We start from the raw sequence: 17,588 nt of genomic DNA, 5'->3' as shown, positions 1-17,588 counted from the left end.
TCCCACAGGAGGATACAGTGTAGCTTACCCTCTAGATCAGTCTGGCAATGTTCTTGATCTCTGATTTCTCTGTACCAAGACATGACGTGGTGCCACCTGAAATGCAGGTTCTCTTAGTCCCCCTTCCCGATTTACCTGCAGTGGATCAGCTCCCCACCAGTAATGGGTTTTCTTCTTTTATTTTACCATATCCAACTTTCTGATTCCTTAAACTGTTCTGAGAGTCTAGTATTAAATCCCAGTTAAATCTCTCTTTTCACGAACCACCTCACTGAGAAGCTGTTTATCTACTTTCCTGGTCTCATGCCATGGGGCAGCTTAGAAAACAACCTCCTCAACCTTTCCATCTTCCTCCAACCCCTGTCTTTTCATGGTTTCCTAAGGTGGAATGTTAGATGACTAATTTGAGAATTTTTAAGATATAGACATTATACCTATAAATTCCCTTTAAGAACTGCCTTAGCTTTAATCACATAAATTTTAATATATTATGTGATTTCATTCATCTCAAATTATGTTCTAGATTTATTTTTTATTTCTTCTGTCACTTACCGGTTATTAAAGAGTGTTATTTAATCTCTGTATTTTTGTGAGTTCCTCAAATTTGGTACTGATTTTAAATTATTTCTCTGGTGGAGAAGAAACTTTATATTTCAATTATTTTATATTAATCAAAGTTTGTTTTATGTTTAGTATATGGTCTGCCCTGGAAAATGTTTCATTTATATTTGTAAAAAATGATATTCTTCCCTTATTAGGTGGAGTGTTCTTTATAAATGACTCTGTTAGGTCTAGTGGTTACATTATTGTTCATGGTTTTTCTCTTCCCTTGTTAATCTTCTGCATAATTATTCTATACATAACTTAGTCAGTTTGGGTAACTAAAACAGATTACCATAGACTGGATGGTATACCCAACAGAAATTTATTTCTCACATTTGTGGAAAGTTTGAGATCAGGAGGCCTGCATGGTCAGATTATGGTGAGGACATTCTTCTTGGTTTGCAGATAATCATCTTGCTCTGTCTTCCTCACAAGGCAGAAAGCAGACAAAAAATTAGTTCTTTTGTCTCTCCTAATAAAGACACTAATCACCTCAAAATGGTTTCACAATCATTACCTCCAGAGGCCTCATTTCCTAATGAAAATGTCCCTCTGGGGATTAGAGTTTCAACATATGAATTTTAGGTGAACCCATACATGCAATCCATAACAATACACTACTGAAAGTGGATTACTGAAATTTTCAAGTATAATTAATTTTCTTTTTCTCCCTTCAATTTCTGTCAGTTTTCACTTCATGTATTTTTGCAATATACACACACAGTATACACACACAGTATACACACTTGTTATATCCTGATGAAAGTACCCCTTTTATCACTGTAAAACATCGCTGTTTACCTCTCTATTTCTAGTAACATTTTTGTGTGTTTTAAAGTCTACTTTGTCAAATAATACATAGCCAATTCAGCTTTATATGGTTACTGTATGAATATCTTTTTTTTTTTTTAAATACTAGGGATTGTGCTTTACCACTAAGATTCATCCCCAGGACTTTTTAATTTCTTTTTAATTTTATTTTGTGATACCCAGGGGAAATTTACCACTGAGCTACATTCCTAGCCCTTTGTATTTTTAATTTTGAGACAGGGTCTCAAAATAGAGGCTCTCTAAATTGCTGCATAGTATGCCTTGAACTTGTAATCCTCCTGACTCAGCCTCCCTACTAGTGGGATTACAGGCATGTGGTGGCTATATGCATATCTTTTCCATACTTTTACTTTCACTCTGTTTGTATCTTTGAACCTAAAATGTGTCACCTGTAGATAGCATAGAGTTCATTTTTATTTGTTTTTTCCTGTTGGACAATCTGTACATCTCATTGGGTTGTTTAATCTATTCCAATTCTCTGTTTTAGTCAGTTGATTCTTCAGGAAAGACGCTGGAGACTGGTAGGAAGGCACTTCTTCCTCTTGGAAAATTCAAAGGAAGTTAATCTCTCCCTCTGGATGTGAGCAAGAAAGAACTGTCACCCTATTTTTATAACCTCATGGGAAAATGCCAGTATTGTGGACAGAGTAGATAGAGAAAAAGAACTTGTGATAGCTAATATCAAGTGCTTAAGATAAAAATAACCATTTGCTTCAGGTTCATCCTACATGTGTGAAAGTCCACTTCAGGCCCAGTCAAGACAGTGATGTTTTATCGTGGCCCATCTGACCCATGGGCCACAAATGCATCTTTTTTGTCCCATCATCCCTACACACTCTTAGAAGCAAACCACAACCTACTGCTTCTCTGAAGAGGATCTCTACTGGGTGTCTCTGACATCACAGTAAAAGCAACCTCACATGTGTTGAAATACTGGAATTTCTGCTCTTTCTGTATCACATCCCAACAATGACTGACTTATTAGTTATTTGATGCAGTTAGGAAGATTTTTGGAAATATTTGTTCAAATCTGGCAATTTCCTTCAGTGCATAAGTTGGTCAAAATTATCTTATTTACTCAATGGAATAAGTCTACTTACCGAGAAAAAATAGAGGCTATCTAAATATCCAAAGCTAGGACATGGGTAAACTGAAAAGCAATTTTGAAAAGTGGAAAATTATTTGGCCATTAAGGACACCATTAAGATAAAATAGGGACATTGAATAAGAATTCATTGCTATCATAATATTTAAAATGTAATTACATAAGAACATGTAAGATATGATCTCTTTTTAAATACTATACACATATTCATACATTCCCAGCCCTTTCAATTATTTTTGAGACAGGAACTTACTAAATTGCCAAGGCTGGCCTCTAATTTATGATCTTCCTGCCTCAGCTCCCTAAGTAGCTGGGATTACAGATGTGCAACACCATGCCTAGCTAAAATTTTTTATTTATTTATTTATTCTAATTTGTTATACATGACAGTAGAATGCATTTCAGTCCATAGTACATAAATGGAGCACAATTTTTCATTTTTCTGGTTGTATACAAAGTAGAGTCACACCATTGGTGTCTTCATACATGTACTTAGGGTAATGATTTCCATCTCATTCCACCTTCTTTCCTACCCCCATGTCCCCTCCCTCCCCTTTGCCCTAACCAAAGTTTCTCCATTCCTCCCATGCTCCCCACAACCCCCATTATAGATCAGCATCCACTTATCAGAAAAAACATTCAGCCTTTGGTTTTTGGGATTGGCTTACTTCACTTAGCATGATATTCTAACTCCATCTATTTACCTGTTAATTCCATGATTTTATTCTCTTTTAATTCTTAGTAATATTCTATTGTGTATATATACACCACAGTTTCTTTATCCATTCATCTACTGAAGGCCATCTATGTTGATTTCCACAATTTAGCTATTGTGAATTGTGCTGCTATAAATACTGATGTGTCTGTGTCACTGTAGTATGCTGTTTTTAAGTCCTTTGGGTATAAATTGGAGAGTGGGATAGCTGGGTCAAATGGTGGTTCCATTCCAAGTTTTCCAAGGAATCTCCATATTGCTTTCCAGATTGGTTGCACCAATTTGCAGTCCCACCAGCAATGTTAGAGTGGGGAAACCACATCCTCGCCAACACTTATTATTACTTGTATTCTTAATAATTGAAATTCTGGCTGGAATGAAATAAAATCTTAGAGTAGTTTCGATTTGCATTTCTCTAATTGCTAGAGATGTTGAACATTTTTTCATATATTTTTGGATCGATTGTATATCTTCTTCTGAGAAGTGTCTGTTCAGCGTCTTTAGCTAAAAATTTTAATGAAATAATTCCATAACAATTTTCCTTTAGAAACTGAATGAAAGAGGATGCATTCTTTTTTAAAAAAAAATACCTTTGTTTTTTTATTTATTTATAAGCAGTGCTGAAAATCGAACCCAGTGAAGCATTCTACCACTGATCCACAATCCCAGCCTCCAGAGGATGTATTCTTATACAACATAAATTTAGACAACTCCCACATATTTTTAATGTGGCTTTATATTTTTATAAGCATTTAATTTCAATAAAACAATGAAACAATGTATCAGAGTACATTTCTTCTCAGTTCCTGGGTATCATATCTAACCTTATGAACACCTGGGTGAAATTCTTATGTAATTTTAAATTACAACACTGGATATTAAATAAAAACCAAAGTTAATAAATCATCTTAGAAATCTAAAAAGCAGGTAAATAACAGGACAATTTATTTTTAGGATACTGCCATGATAATTTTTCTCCTTAGTACCACACCAAGCAGAAATAAACTCAATTTATAATTCACCAAGCATGTGAATTTTAACCTTTGTGATATCAGATATTTATAAAATATTTTGAAATTATCTTAAAATTTACATACAATGTGAAAGTATTCATTTTTAAGGTAGATTTGAAATTTTTATGACTCAAATTCCAATGAACTGTCAATACTGGGATATTTGTACTTACATAGGAAATGATCAGGAAGAGTGAGCACTAATCTAATAATATTGATTTACTGGGTAACAAGTCCTAATATTGGAATCAGTGTATTAAAGGAGACTTTACTTGTTAATTCATTTAGGAATATATGTTATATAGTACTTGTGAAATAAAATTAACTTTAGAAAAACAAAATAATCATATTCAGGTATAGGTATGCATTTTTATATTTCCATTTTAAATAGATAGGCAAAATCAATCTTTCTCCTTGTCTATATCAGTGAGGCCCAATCTCTAATCCTCATTTGTTTCATCATTATCACAGAGAACCCACTATCTACTATGTCCAGTTTAGAAAAATATGAATTTAAGCATTTCTGACACAATTCCACAGTAGGTACTGAAGAAGGTGCTCTTAAGCACCTACCACCATACACAGAGTTTGAACCATCGAGATGAGAAATGAGTTGCCTAGATTCCCCCCAGCAGTGAAACCTGATCTCTCCTTTCCAGTATGATCAGAGGTGCTAGCAGAGCTGGTGATCCTGAGCTCTGAGCCATAAACTTAGGAACTACTAATGCTGAGGGAGGGTCCTAATACCCTATGAAGATGGAGCATGGTTCCTACACTCTTCCAAGTTTCCTTTCTCTTCAATAGAATGTTACTCTGAAACTATAGAACATGACTGCATTCATTCACTGAGTTGGAATTGTGCAGCCATCACATCTAAGCTCATTCTCCTAGAATCCCTGAGTAGCAGACAGAATACCTTCTTAGACAATGGATTAATGGAGTATTGTTCAAGGGACATTTCTCTTCTTGCTTAATGGGATAATTCTCCCACATAGAGATGGAGAAATAGAAGCTTCATGGGAGTGGGAAACAATAAGTAATACAGAACCTAGAAGCTTCATTTCAAATATCTGATAAGGACAGAATGTTCGTGTCCCTTGATCACCATCAAAATACTTATTTTGAAGCTTATTTCGAGATGCAACCCTGAAAGAATTAAGGTAAAATTAGGCCATAAGGATGGGGCCCTGATCTGATGGTATTCATATTTTTAAAAGAAGAGACACCAGCCAGCTCCCTATCTGAATGCATGTACTGAGGAAAGGCCATGCAATGACATACTAGGAAAGATAGCTGTTTGCAAGTCAAGAAGACCTCACCAGAAGTAGAATTTGCCAGCACCTTGGTCATGAACTTCTATTCTCAGAACCGAGAGAAAATAAATGTCTATTGTTTAAGCCACAAAGTCCGTTTTTTTTTTTTTTTTTTTTTTTTTTAAGGCAGCCCAAGCAGATTCACACAACATTAAAAACATGCCTAAAACTTGTCCACTCCCAATATATTCATGGGGGGATGTAAAAAAAAAAAAAATGCTAACGGGGAAAAGACTGTGATTTTAGGATCTGAAGGAGGAGGGGTCTTGTTTGGTAGAAACATGGATGATTCTCAACTCTGTATGAGCTCGGGGAAGTGTTTGTCTTAGAGTTCCCCAGTAATAGTACCTTCAGCAGCCCACTCTTTTTTGCAAAGCCTTAAAGAAGCTCATCTTTGGGTAGAGTAGCACTCAGATTTCTCAAGCTCTCTCTCTCTGCTAGCTCCCTTTTCAGAATGCTTCCCCACACATTCAGCTGCTTTGAGCTTCCTGAACTCTGAATTATCTATTTTTTATGAGCAAGAGTATGTTTTCAATTACCTCTACTTTTGCCATAGTTTCAGAATCTCCTCCTGACAGGAAGTTGGAGCAAGTTCAAGTTTATAGGAGAAAGCAAACATTCTTTAAATAATTTTGTATTTAACTATTGTACTGATTATTATTCCATTTAACTGACTGAGTTTTAAAATACATCGTTTGAACTATATATGGTGACACGTGCCTGTAATACTAGTGACTTTCCTGGCTGAGGGATGAGAATTGCAAGTTCAAGGCTAGCCTCAGCAATTTAGTGAGACCCTGTATCAAAAAAAATTTTAAAGGGCTGGGGATGTGGTTCAGTGCATAAGTGCCCTTGAGTTCAATCTCCAGGATCCACTCCCAAATACATTGTTTGAGTTCTTTATTGGGGAGTTCATTTAGGAATAATGGCCATACCTATTCATATACAGCAAGAGTGGAAATAAAGATATGTCAACTTATATTCCATAAAAAATTCAGTTAAAATATATATTTGTTCTTATGGATAGAAATCCAGTATCCAAAGAAAGCATATACTTAGGCTGTGGAAACAAGATCAGGTGCACAGTTTATTCTCCTCTGTATCTTCATTTTCTTCTACCAGAGTTGTTCTCTAAAGAACCTGTAATAGTCTCAAACCATAAAATTTTCCTTTCTATCAAAGACCCAAGTAAAAAGATAAAATTTAAAAACATTTAAAAGAAAATATATGTGTAAATCTTCAAGTCCTTGGATAACAGATTCTTAAATTGACAGCAGAAATACAAACAATAAATAAATAAATAAAATGAAACAACCCAAATATCCATCAATGAATGCATAAAATGTGACATACTCACACGATGAAATGTTATTCAGTCATAAAAAGGAATAAAGTACTAATATATGTTATAGCACAGGCAAACCTTGCAAACATTATGCTATGTGAAAAAAGGCAGATACAAAGCCACATATAATATGATCAATTTATATGAAATGTTCAAAATAGGTAAACTCATAGGAAAAGAAAGTACATCAGGGGTGGCAAGGAGCCTGGAAGAGAGGAAAATAAGGAGTCTGCTTAATGGGTACAGGTCTTCTTTTGGGGATGGTAAAAATATTCTGCAGTTAGATAGTGGTGATAGTTGGAAGAACACTGTGAATCAGAAACTGCTGAATTGTAAATAAGTTGAGTATCTCTTATCCAAAATGAATGGGACCAAAAGTGTTTCTGATTTGGGAATATTTATATATACATATTTAGATATCTTGGGGATAGGATCCAAATCTAAACACAAAATTAATTAATTTATTCTTCATATATACCTTATACATAGCCTTAATTTTTTTTTCAGTATTGAGTATTGAACCCAGGGTCTTTTGCATTCTAAGAAAGCACTCTATCAGTCAGTTACATCTCCAGCCTTTTTTTGAAATTTTATTCTGAGACAGTCTTTCTAAAGTTGCCCAGGTTGGCCTTGAACTTGCAAACCTCCTACCTAACCTCAGCCTCCCGAATAGCTGGGATTGTAGGCATGCACCACTGTGCCCAGCTCTTAATGGTAATTTTATACAATATTTTTAAATAATTATTTTCATAACAAATGAGGTCAAGTATGGTATTCTGTAGGTATTTCTGTCAAAAGTTTCAGAATATGAGTTGGGCTCAGTGGCACATGCCTGTAATCTCAGCATCTGGGAAGGCTGAGGCAGTTAGGATTGCAAGTTCAAAGCTTGCCTCAACAACTTAGTGTGGTGCCTGCCTCAAAATAAAAAATAAATAAAAAATGGCTGGGAATGTGGCTCAGTAGTAAAGCACCCATGGGTTCAATCCCCCAATACCAAAAAAGAAAAAAGAGTGAGTTGGGGATGTGGTTCAGTGATTAAACCCCTCTGGGTTCAATTCTCAGTACCAATAAATAAATGACAAAAAAAAAAAACCCAAGAAATGTATTAAAATGATATAATTTTATAACTTGTTAATGTAATAGCATTTGAGTTAGTGGTTGCTATAATTTGAAATAAAATCAGGTAATGTTTTTTCTCCTTCCATTGTGAACTGTGTTGGTTTCAAAGGTGAACTGAATGCCTTTCCAGTATCCCACTAGGCTTTTTTTTTGGGGTGGGGGGTGGCAGGGCAGTGCTAGGTATTGAACCCAGGGCCTCACATATGCTAGGCAAATAACCCACTAAGCCATATCCCCAGCCTGCAGTAGACTTAATTTTTACTGTAATTTTTAAATAATTATGGTCACTGTGCCATTGAAAATTAATTTTTGTTAAGTGTCATTTTCCTATTGGGGCATGTAGCAGATTCTTAACATTTATGTGTAACCTGGTTTTCTTTTTTTTATGGAACAAATATCATTTTAAAATGTGGATTTTAAAGTTTTTACTCTTCAATGTTTATTTTCTTCAAACAAGATTTTTGTCCATGATCTTTTCAAACAACTTGTAGACTAACAAATGTTCACTTTTTTTCATTTACTCAGAAGATACGTGCAAATATTCCATTGTTTTCACAAGTAACCAGGTTTATAAGTTTGCCAAGTTATTTCATCTCAAAAATAATTATTATCATATGCTTTCAATGTAAGGTATTTTTTCATTACATAGATTTTACTTTATATGCTTCTATTGTTACAGCTATTATTTGATCATCATTTGTCCTTCACTGGTACCAAAATGTACATCACGCAGGTGTGAGTCTCCTCTTAACAAAGACTACCAGGACCATACCTGTTGTCACATAGTATGTAATGAACTGTAGTAATAAATATGTCTTCACATCATTAAAAAAGAAATGAATTCTCTGGGGGATGGGGCTGGGGCTCAGCAGTAGTGCACTTGCCTGGCTTGTGTGAGGCACTGGGTTTGATTATCAGCACCATGTATAAATAAATAAAAAAGAAAGATCTATCAACAACTAAAAAATATTTTTTAAAAAAATGCATTCTTGGGGCTGCAGATGTAGCTCAGCAGTCAAAGCCCCAGCACGGGAAAAAAAAAAAAAAAACATGTGCTTTGATTTTCACCTCAAAGGGTTTTTCTAAAAAAAATTGCTAAAATATTACCCTCACGGCTGGGGTTGTGGTTCAGTGGTAGAGCACTTGCCTAGCATGCGTGAGACACTGAGTTCGATCCCCAACACTACACACACACAAAAAAAAAAACAGCTGGGGTTGTGGCTCAGAGGTAGAGAGCTTGCCTAGCATGCATGAGGCACTGGGTTCAATCCTCAGCACCACATAAAATACAATAAAGATATTGTGTCTACCTTTAACTAGAAAATAAATATTTTAAAAACTAAATAAACAAATAAAATATCACTCTTCTCCAAAACAAAAACATACATTCCATAACAGCTTTTTATACTGTCATGTCTAGCCTCAGTTCACAGACATAACTGGCACATAAATTAATAAATAATTTTAAAACTTGTTGAATGAATAAATGATACACAACTAAAATGATATATAATTAAAAGATGACTAATAGGGAGGAAATGAATAAGAAAATGCTCTAAAATGAATTAGATTTGGGGGTTGGGGTTGTGGCACAGTGATATGTGTGAGGCACTGGGTTTGATCCTCACCCCGCACCAAAAATAAACAAATATTAATAAAGATATTGTGTCCATCTACAACTAAAAAAATGTATATATATAAAAATAATTGGAGCCGGGTGCAGTGGAGCATGCCTATAATCCCAGCGACTTGGGAGGTAAGGCAGGAGTTGTGAGTTCAAAGCCAGCCTCAGCAAAAGCTAGGCACTAAGCAACTCGGTGAAACCCTGGGCGGGGGATGTGGCAGTGGCCAAATGCCCTTGAGTTCAACCCCTAGTACAAAAAAAAAAAAAAAAAAAAAAAAAAAGAAAAGAACTGGTATTTGTAAAGGAAAACCCAAAGTCTGAGAACATTATCTGTATGCAATGTGTATCTAAAGGTCCAACAGGCCAGTTATTCTCAGCCACTTTGAAAGTGGTGCTCTAAAAACCAAAATCTTGCCAGGTATGGTGGCAAACACCTGTAATCCTTACTACTTAGGATAAACAGCAGGATTGCACGTTGGAGGCCAGCCCAAGCAATTTAGGAAGATCCTATCTCAAAATAATAAAAATAAATGAATAAATAAATAAAGGGTTGGAAATATGTAGTGTTTGCCTAATATGTTCTAGGCTGAGGGTTCAAGTCCCAGTACCACAAAAGAAGAAAGGAAAGAAGGAAGGAAGGAAGATTTCCAAATTTCTAAAAACTCAAGAGTCAACACCTGAAGGGACCAGAATACCTGGATGGCTCTGGCTTGAGAAATTCTTCTAATGTCCTCGGCTCCTTTCCTTGCTCCAACATGCAGATTGCCTCTGTCTTGGTGACACAATACCCTACAAATAAGAAAAAACACAAGACTTGGGCCAGGTTTGTGGATTTCCAGGTTCTTGAAGGAAAAAAGTACAGCTCCAGGATCTATATAACAATAGGGCCATTTAAACTTTTCACTGGAAGTGGGGGGAAATGTTATTTCTAGATCAAAAGGGAAAAGACCTTCAGCCCACTGGTTAGCTTTGGATCCTATGTTTCAATCTAAAAATCATTAATCTAGCTAGGCATAGTGGCACATGCCTGTAATCCCAGTGGCTCAGGAGGCTGAGGCAAGAGGATTCCAAGTTCAAAGCCACCCTCAGCAACTAAGCAAGACCCTGACTCAAAAATAAAAAGGATTTGGATGTAACTCAGTGTAAAACACCCCTTGGGTTTAATCCCTGGTAACCCACTCCCCCAAATCAATAATCTCTATAAAGGATGATGTGTACCAGATACTTTAAAAAGAAATTTTATTTGGAATTACATAAAACACAATCCTTACCCTCTGAGATGAAGTGGCTGTAGTTCTCCAGAATCACGGCCCTAAAAAAGGTCCTTTGAGCAGGGTCCAGGTGCTCCCACTCCTCTTGGAAGAAGCCTACAGCTACAACCGTGAATGACTCTGGTCCCTTTAAAAGTATATTTGTGGGGCTGGGGCTGTAGCTCAGTGACAGAGCACTTGCCTAGCATGTGTGAAGCACTGGGTTTGATCCTTAGCACCACACAAAAATAAACAAATAAAATAAAGGCTTTCTGTCCATCTACAACTACAAAAAATTATTTTTAATTTCTACGATGAGCTGAAATGGACAACAAGCAATGTTTGAAGCACAAAACCTTGTTGTGTTCACTATTGACACCTGAAGAGAAAATGTCACACATAACACACCTAATCTGGAAATATTTTGGCATTTTAATGTTGTGGGAGAACAAATAATAGAAGTACCTATCCATATACTAATGGATACTTTAATCCCAGCTGTTTGGGAGGCTCAGGTTGGAGGATTGCAGAATCAAAGCCAGCCTCAGCTATTTAGCAAGGTCCAAAACAATTCAGCAAGACCCTGTCTCCAAATAAAATATATTAAAAAAGGACTAGAGATGTGACCAATAGTTAAGTGCCCCTGGGTTCAATCATTGGTACCAAAAAAAAAAAAAAAAAAAAGTACCCTATCCATATACTAATCTTTGATTCATGAAAAAAAAAAAATCTGAGGCTCCTCAATTGTCTCACTTTCTGGGAATTTTTGGCTATTCAGTGTATTATTCATCAGGAGGGACTGCAAAAATAACCAACATGGTTTCAACACCATTATGAAAACACAAATAACTGGGATGGAAGCAGACCTCAAATGGAACAGTAAACTTTCCTATATTCCACAGTGGAATCAATCAATCAGGCATTGTAAGGGCTCTTTTTCTGAGTAGAAAAATGGCCTTCAGTCACAAAAGGGGTATGAGTTTTAAAGTTTACAATGAGGGTGGGTTTAATCATTGGAAACTGCAGACATGCTGATTGGATAGTCAAGGAACTAGTAGTGTAGTGGAATCCCCTTTCTCCACAGAAAAGTCTTACCTGGGCTTCTCCAGAAATCTTCACCATGGCTGATTTGGGGACTGTCAGCAAAAAACGCTCTGCAGGAGAGTTCAATGTAGATAAACTCCCTATTTTCCTGTTGCCCTGTTTTACTTGGCCACTGGCCAGGAAGATACCAGCACTCCAGGTGCTGGACACCCCCTTACTAGTTTTTCACAAATGAGCCTTGAGCTCATTTGTGAAAAACAAATGAGCATTGAGCTGGGCTTCACAGAGATGTCTACATTTTTAAGATAAGAGAAGATACCAATTGGGCTCCATGGTAACAGCTGGCAGGGGGATGAATGAGAGGGGAGGGGAGAAGAAGCTCTCCGATTCTCAGATGTTGTCCTTGAAGTGTTAACTTGCCCAAAACAGTAAGAGGAAAAAGCTGCTTTTATGTAAACTTCTGCAGACTGTGAACTTCTGATCCCCTCCCTTTATATGCTGGATATAAAACTCTGAAACTACCTGAACTCGGGGTTCAGGAGATTGATTGATTACAGCAGAAGCTGTGCTCTCTGAACCTGGCTGCAGCCAAATAAAACTGTTTCCTGCCAACTTCGGTGCCTTACCTAGTCTGTCCCTACAACAGTAGTCCAGGTTGAAATTTTAACTCAGGAAGGCAGTTGTAAAATGTTTGAAACTCTAACAATGAGGAGATAGGAACTCAGATCCTGAGAGATGAAAACTCAAATCCTACTCATTGCATTTTTTCTTCCCGTGGGATTCATTGTTTCCCAGAGTTTCTCACTATCTACTGTGCTCTGTTCAGGACTAATTGGTAATTGCGGAAGTTCAAAGTTTAGGGTCCAGGCTTCAGTATCACCTCTTTCCTTCAGGGCCCATTGTTCTTGGAAAAGGTTTAATGTTTGGCTAATTTCTCTCCCTCTCCTGAGCCACATCCTCTTTCCTTTTTTTTTTTTTTTTTTTTTTGCTTTTAATTCAAAATTGTACTTATATATTTGAGTGGAAATTTGCTTAAAATGAGAATGGACTTCAATTACAAGGAGCCTGCAAAAATAGGAAAGAATTCTCATATATTAAAACCTTGCCAGGGACAGGGGCACATGCCTATAATCCCAGCAGCTCAGAAGGCTGAGGCTGGAGGACGGCAAATTCAAAGCCAGCCTCAACAATGGCTAAACACTATACTACTCAGGGAGACCCTGTCTCTAAATAAAATACAAAATAGGGCTGGGGATATGGCTCAGTGGTCAAGTCCTCCGGAGTTCAATCTCCAGTACAAAAAAAAAAAAAAAAATCCTAGACTACTGAATTTGAAAACCAAAATCAAAACACCCAATTGAAGGAGGGAAAGAGAATGGATAAATAAGAGATTCAAACCTTCTTTCCTGAATATCTAAAATAACAACATTTTCTAGCTTATTAGAAGAAAAAACTTACTTGCCCTCTACTTTCTACAAAGTCACACCAGCTCAAGAGATTCTTTAACAAGTATAAGGCCACACTCTGAACAACAAACTACAAAGCATGCCAACAGGCTAAAAAATAAAACAAACTCCAAAGAACAAGCAATCAGAACCAGACTCAGATAGGACCCAGATGTTGGAATTATATATAGACAATTTAAAATAACTATGATTAATTTAGTATGGTATTTTAGTCAGCTTTTCATCACTGTGACCAAAAGACATGACAACAACTTAGAGGAGGAAAAGTTTATTTTGGCTCATGGTTTCAGAGGTTTCAGGCCATGGTCAGCCAACTTCACAGATCTAAGCCTGGGGTGAGGAAAAACATCTTGGAGAAAGAGTGGTGGTGGAAACCTGATGAGTTCATGACATCCAGGAAGCAGAAACAGAGGTCTACCCACCAGAGACAAAATATAAACCCAAAGACATGTTCCCCCCCCAAAAAGGCCTACATTAATATAATTGTGAATGACAAGGATAAAATCTTAGAACCTTCCAAATGAAAGAACAGCTGACATACAAAGGAAAGAAAGATTCTTGCTTCAGATTTCTCCTCTATTGTGGAGGAAGCAAAAATACAATGAGATTATGAGAGAAGAATTTCAGGAATCCTTGCTATACACACACACACACACACACACACACACACACATACACACAAATTGTCTTTCATTTGATAGGTCCAAAACCAGACATGTTCAAATGGGCAGGGCCTCGGGGAATAAAATACCCATAAATCTCTGCAAGGAAAATGCTGAGGCAGTGTTAACAAACTACCAAACGAGTCTCCAGCCGGGGCAAAGTGAAGAGGGGAGAAATGGGAAACAAGGTCTTGCTATTAATAATATAGTTACAACAACATGCAGAGTGCACACACGATCCACAATGTAACATGAAATGTCAACAACTTTTGAAATAAAAGAGACCACCAGAAAGGAAAGAGCCAGTAATATCCTGATAAATTAGAAAAATAAAGGAGGTTGGGTGTGGGTTGGGCTGGAGTCTAGGATAGGGTGGGTAAATTAAAGCTTTCTAAAGTCATCTAGGACAGGCTAGAGAAATGGCAATCAGTACACCACGGATCAGGAGAAGAGCAATTAATTTATCCTAATATAAGCTGGGTATAATAAGAGGTTATGGGTTAGTAACAAAGAGAACTGAATACCAGAAAACTACCAAACTAGCAGAAAGAATAATGAGCAAGAAATCTGAACAAAACAGAAAAAAGAAACTAAGTATGTTAATTGTATACATTACAATGCATGTTATAATTATACTCAGATATAAGGATTGAAAAACCAAGTTGCAGAGCAAAACCAAAATAGAAACAGAAAATATGAATGGTTAAATTTCTTCTCTGAGATATATTGTCATAAAAATTTTTTTTAAATTCAGTTATATAATGTTTAAGAAATAAATTCAAACAAAGAGATGAAAGAAAGCAAAGAAATGGGCAAAATACCTCAGGTAAAAGCAATTAAAAGGAAAGCAATAGTGGCCTTACTTATTTTACAGTGAAAATTGCAGTCTTAGTCTTGCCTTTAACTTAATGGTATGAAAACAGTTATCACCCAGTGATAAATAGAAAAAGTAGTCAAGGATAAAAGTCAAGTTTTTGTATATCCAAAGACAAAGTCAATTGCAACCTTGGTTATAGAAAACAAACTCTTGAGGCAAGATACTTCTTTCAACTTACAAGGAGATAAAAATTAGCAAATATAGCCATCACATGGTATTATAAACAGAATATTTCACTCTTTTATTCTAGGAAAATTACCAAAACTTGATGAGATAATGACACTTAAAATTCAAATATAAAATTTAATACTGTAAATTTGTATAACCTAATAATTCTCAACAAACATGTAATATAGGTATTATTATCTGCAACATAAAATATAAGAAAACTAGAGTAAAAGCAGGATAATTAACATGTCCAGGATGGGAAGGAAGTCCTATGACAACAAAAGCATTCATTTATCATCATTAGATCATGTGTTGATCACTAAGAAAGAAAAAAATTTTTACCACTGAACTACATCCTCAGGCTTTTTCATTTTTCATTTAAGACAGGATCTCACTAAGTTGCTAAGGGCCTCACTAATTTGCTGAGGCTAGTCTCAAACTTGCCAGCCTCCTATTCCAGCTTCTCAAGTAGCTGGGATCATGGGCATGCACCATCACATCTGGCCATTAAGAAAAATTTTTAATAAATTCTAGAAAGCATAGGGCTGGGGATGTGGCTCAGCAGTAGAGCGCTTGCCTTGCATGTGCAGGGCCCTGGGGTCGATCCTCAGCACCACGTAAAAATAAATAACCAAAATAGAGGTATTGTGTCCAACTACAACTAAAAAAATAAATAAATATTAAAAAAAAAAAAAAAAAACTTGCAATCCTCATGCCTTGGCCTCCCAAGTCACTGGGATGTAATCCCAGTGCTGCTGGGCCTGACATCTTAAAAAAAAAAAAAAAAAAAAAAAAAAAAAAAAAAATTCTAGAAAGCAGAAATGTATTAAAAGTGGCATTTTGAGATACTACATTCTCAATTTTGAGCTTTAAAATTGAAAAAACATAGACTATTTTACCTAGCATATGAATTCATTAAAAAAAAAGAAATAGTTCTATAAGAAAAATTTGGACCAAAGATAAATACCAAAATCTAAATTACTAATTATCTGGCATTAAATGTAATGAAGATACTTTACATGACAATTTTAGGGCCACAACTAAAGGTATTACAAAATACTTGCCTTTAACTTATTTTTAAAACTAAAAGACTAAAAATAGATTATGAATTATATACTTCTAAAGAGAAATTAGAAAAAAAAATAGGATAAGTTAAGAATAAAATCATAAATGATTATAATTAAAATAAACAAAAGTAAATAAGGAGTGAGGCTAAATATAAAACTAAAAGCGGTTTGTGAGAACTAGCCTAAGAAAGAGATTAAATCTAAAAATGAAAGCCGGGAGCAGTGGCCCAAGCCTGTACTTCCAGTTACTCAGAAGGCTGAGGCAGGTCGATCACAAGTTGTAGGCCTCAACAATTTAGCATGACCCAGTCTCAAAATAAAAAGGGATAGGGATGTGGCTCAGTGGTAGAGCACGCCTGAGTTCAATCTCTAGAACTAGAACTGAAAAAAAAAAAAAAAAATCTAAAGTTGATGTTAGAAACTTTAAAACAGGGTAATAAGGCAAAAATATAAATATAGTTTTGAGAAAGTACACTTAATATATCCTATGAAATAAGTATTTACACAAAAAGAAACCACAGGAAAAAGGAAATCGCAAGGAAAAATAATCACTTAAATATTTTATTTAACTACGGAATGATTCTGACCAAATTATATTGTTGTATCATGTGCATATATGAATAGGTAACAATGAATTCCACTATTCTCTATAATTATAATTTTTAATAAAAAACATTTTAAATTTTTATTTAAATGTCACAAATAAAATAACAACTGGACTATATTGTTATGGTTTTGCTCATGTGTGATACAATGCAAGAAAGCTTAGAAATAAAATGATTGGGTTGTGAGAACATTAACATAATCAGTGCATTAATCCTCTGATTGAGGTTAACTGGTTTGTAACTTTAGGCAGGTGGGAGGAGGTAGGTCATTGAAGATGTGCCTTTGGAGTTTATATTTTGTCTGTGGTAAGGGGAGATTCTTTCTCTCTCTCTCTCTCTCTCTCTCTCACTCACTCACTCACTCTCTCTCTTTCTCTCTCTGCTTCCTGGTTCCATGTCCTGAGCCTCTTTCATCCACCACACTCTTCAGCCATGATGTTCTGCCTTACCTCAGTCCCTGAGGGATTGAGCCAGCAGTCTGTGGACTGAGATCTCTAAAACCATAAGCCCCAAAGTACAGTTCCATCCTTTCTGTGGTTATAGCTGGGAAGCACCTGCTGGGAGCATTTTAGAATTTGTCTTTTATTCTGGCTCTCAGCTCTACCTATGGACCCTGATGTGCACCTTAGAGCTTGCTGTTTGTGTATAATTTGTCCTAAGGCATCTCAACGTAGCAGATCTAAGATGAAAGTAGTCATATTCCTTTATTCCCTGTAAGATGTTAACATAAAAGGAAGATATATAAAAAGCTAATAAGGCGACTGTGGGGAAAAAGTGGAGA

General features: G+C 35.9%; 1 long non-coding RNA gene across 1 annotated transcript in view; it reads right to left on the bottom strand.

Annotated features, from left to right (window-relative positions):
• Window positions 1–706: 706 nt before the first annotated feature.
• Window positions 707–17,588, bottom strand: part of LOC143380937 (uncharacterized) — a 63,302-nt gene continuing 46,420 nt past the window's right edge. The window contains exons 3-4 of the long non-coding RNA XR_013088761.1: window positions 10,364–10,457; window positions 707–1,026 (exon numbers count right to left, since the gene is read on the bottom strand). This is a non-coding gene — a long non-coding RNA (uncharacterized LOC143380937). The remainder of the gene's footprint in view (window positions 1,027–10,363; window positions 10,458–17,588) is intronic.

Source organism: Callospermophilus lateralis, chromosome 15, assembly GCF_048772815.1.
Source record: "Callospermophilus lateralis isolate mCalLat2 chromosome 15, mCalLat2.hap1, whole genome shotgun sequence".
Lineage (NCBI taxonomy): Eukaryota > Metazoa > Chordata > Mammalia > Rodentia > Sciuridae > Callospermophilus > Callospermophilus lateralis.
The sequence above is the reverse complement of the archived record's forward strand: the minus strand, read 5'-3'. Positions and strand labels throughout refer to the sequence as shown.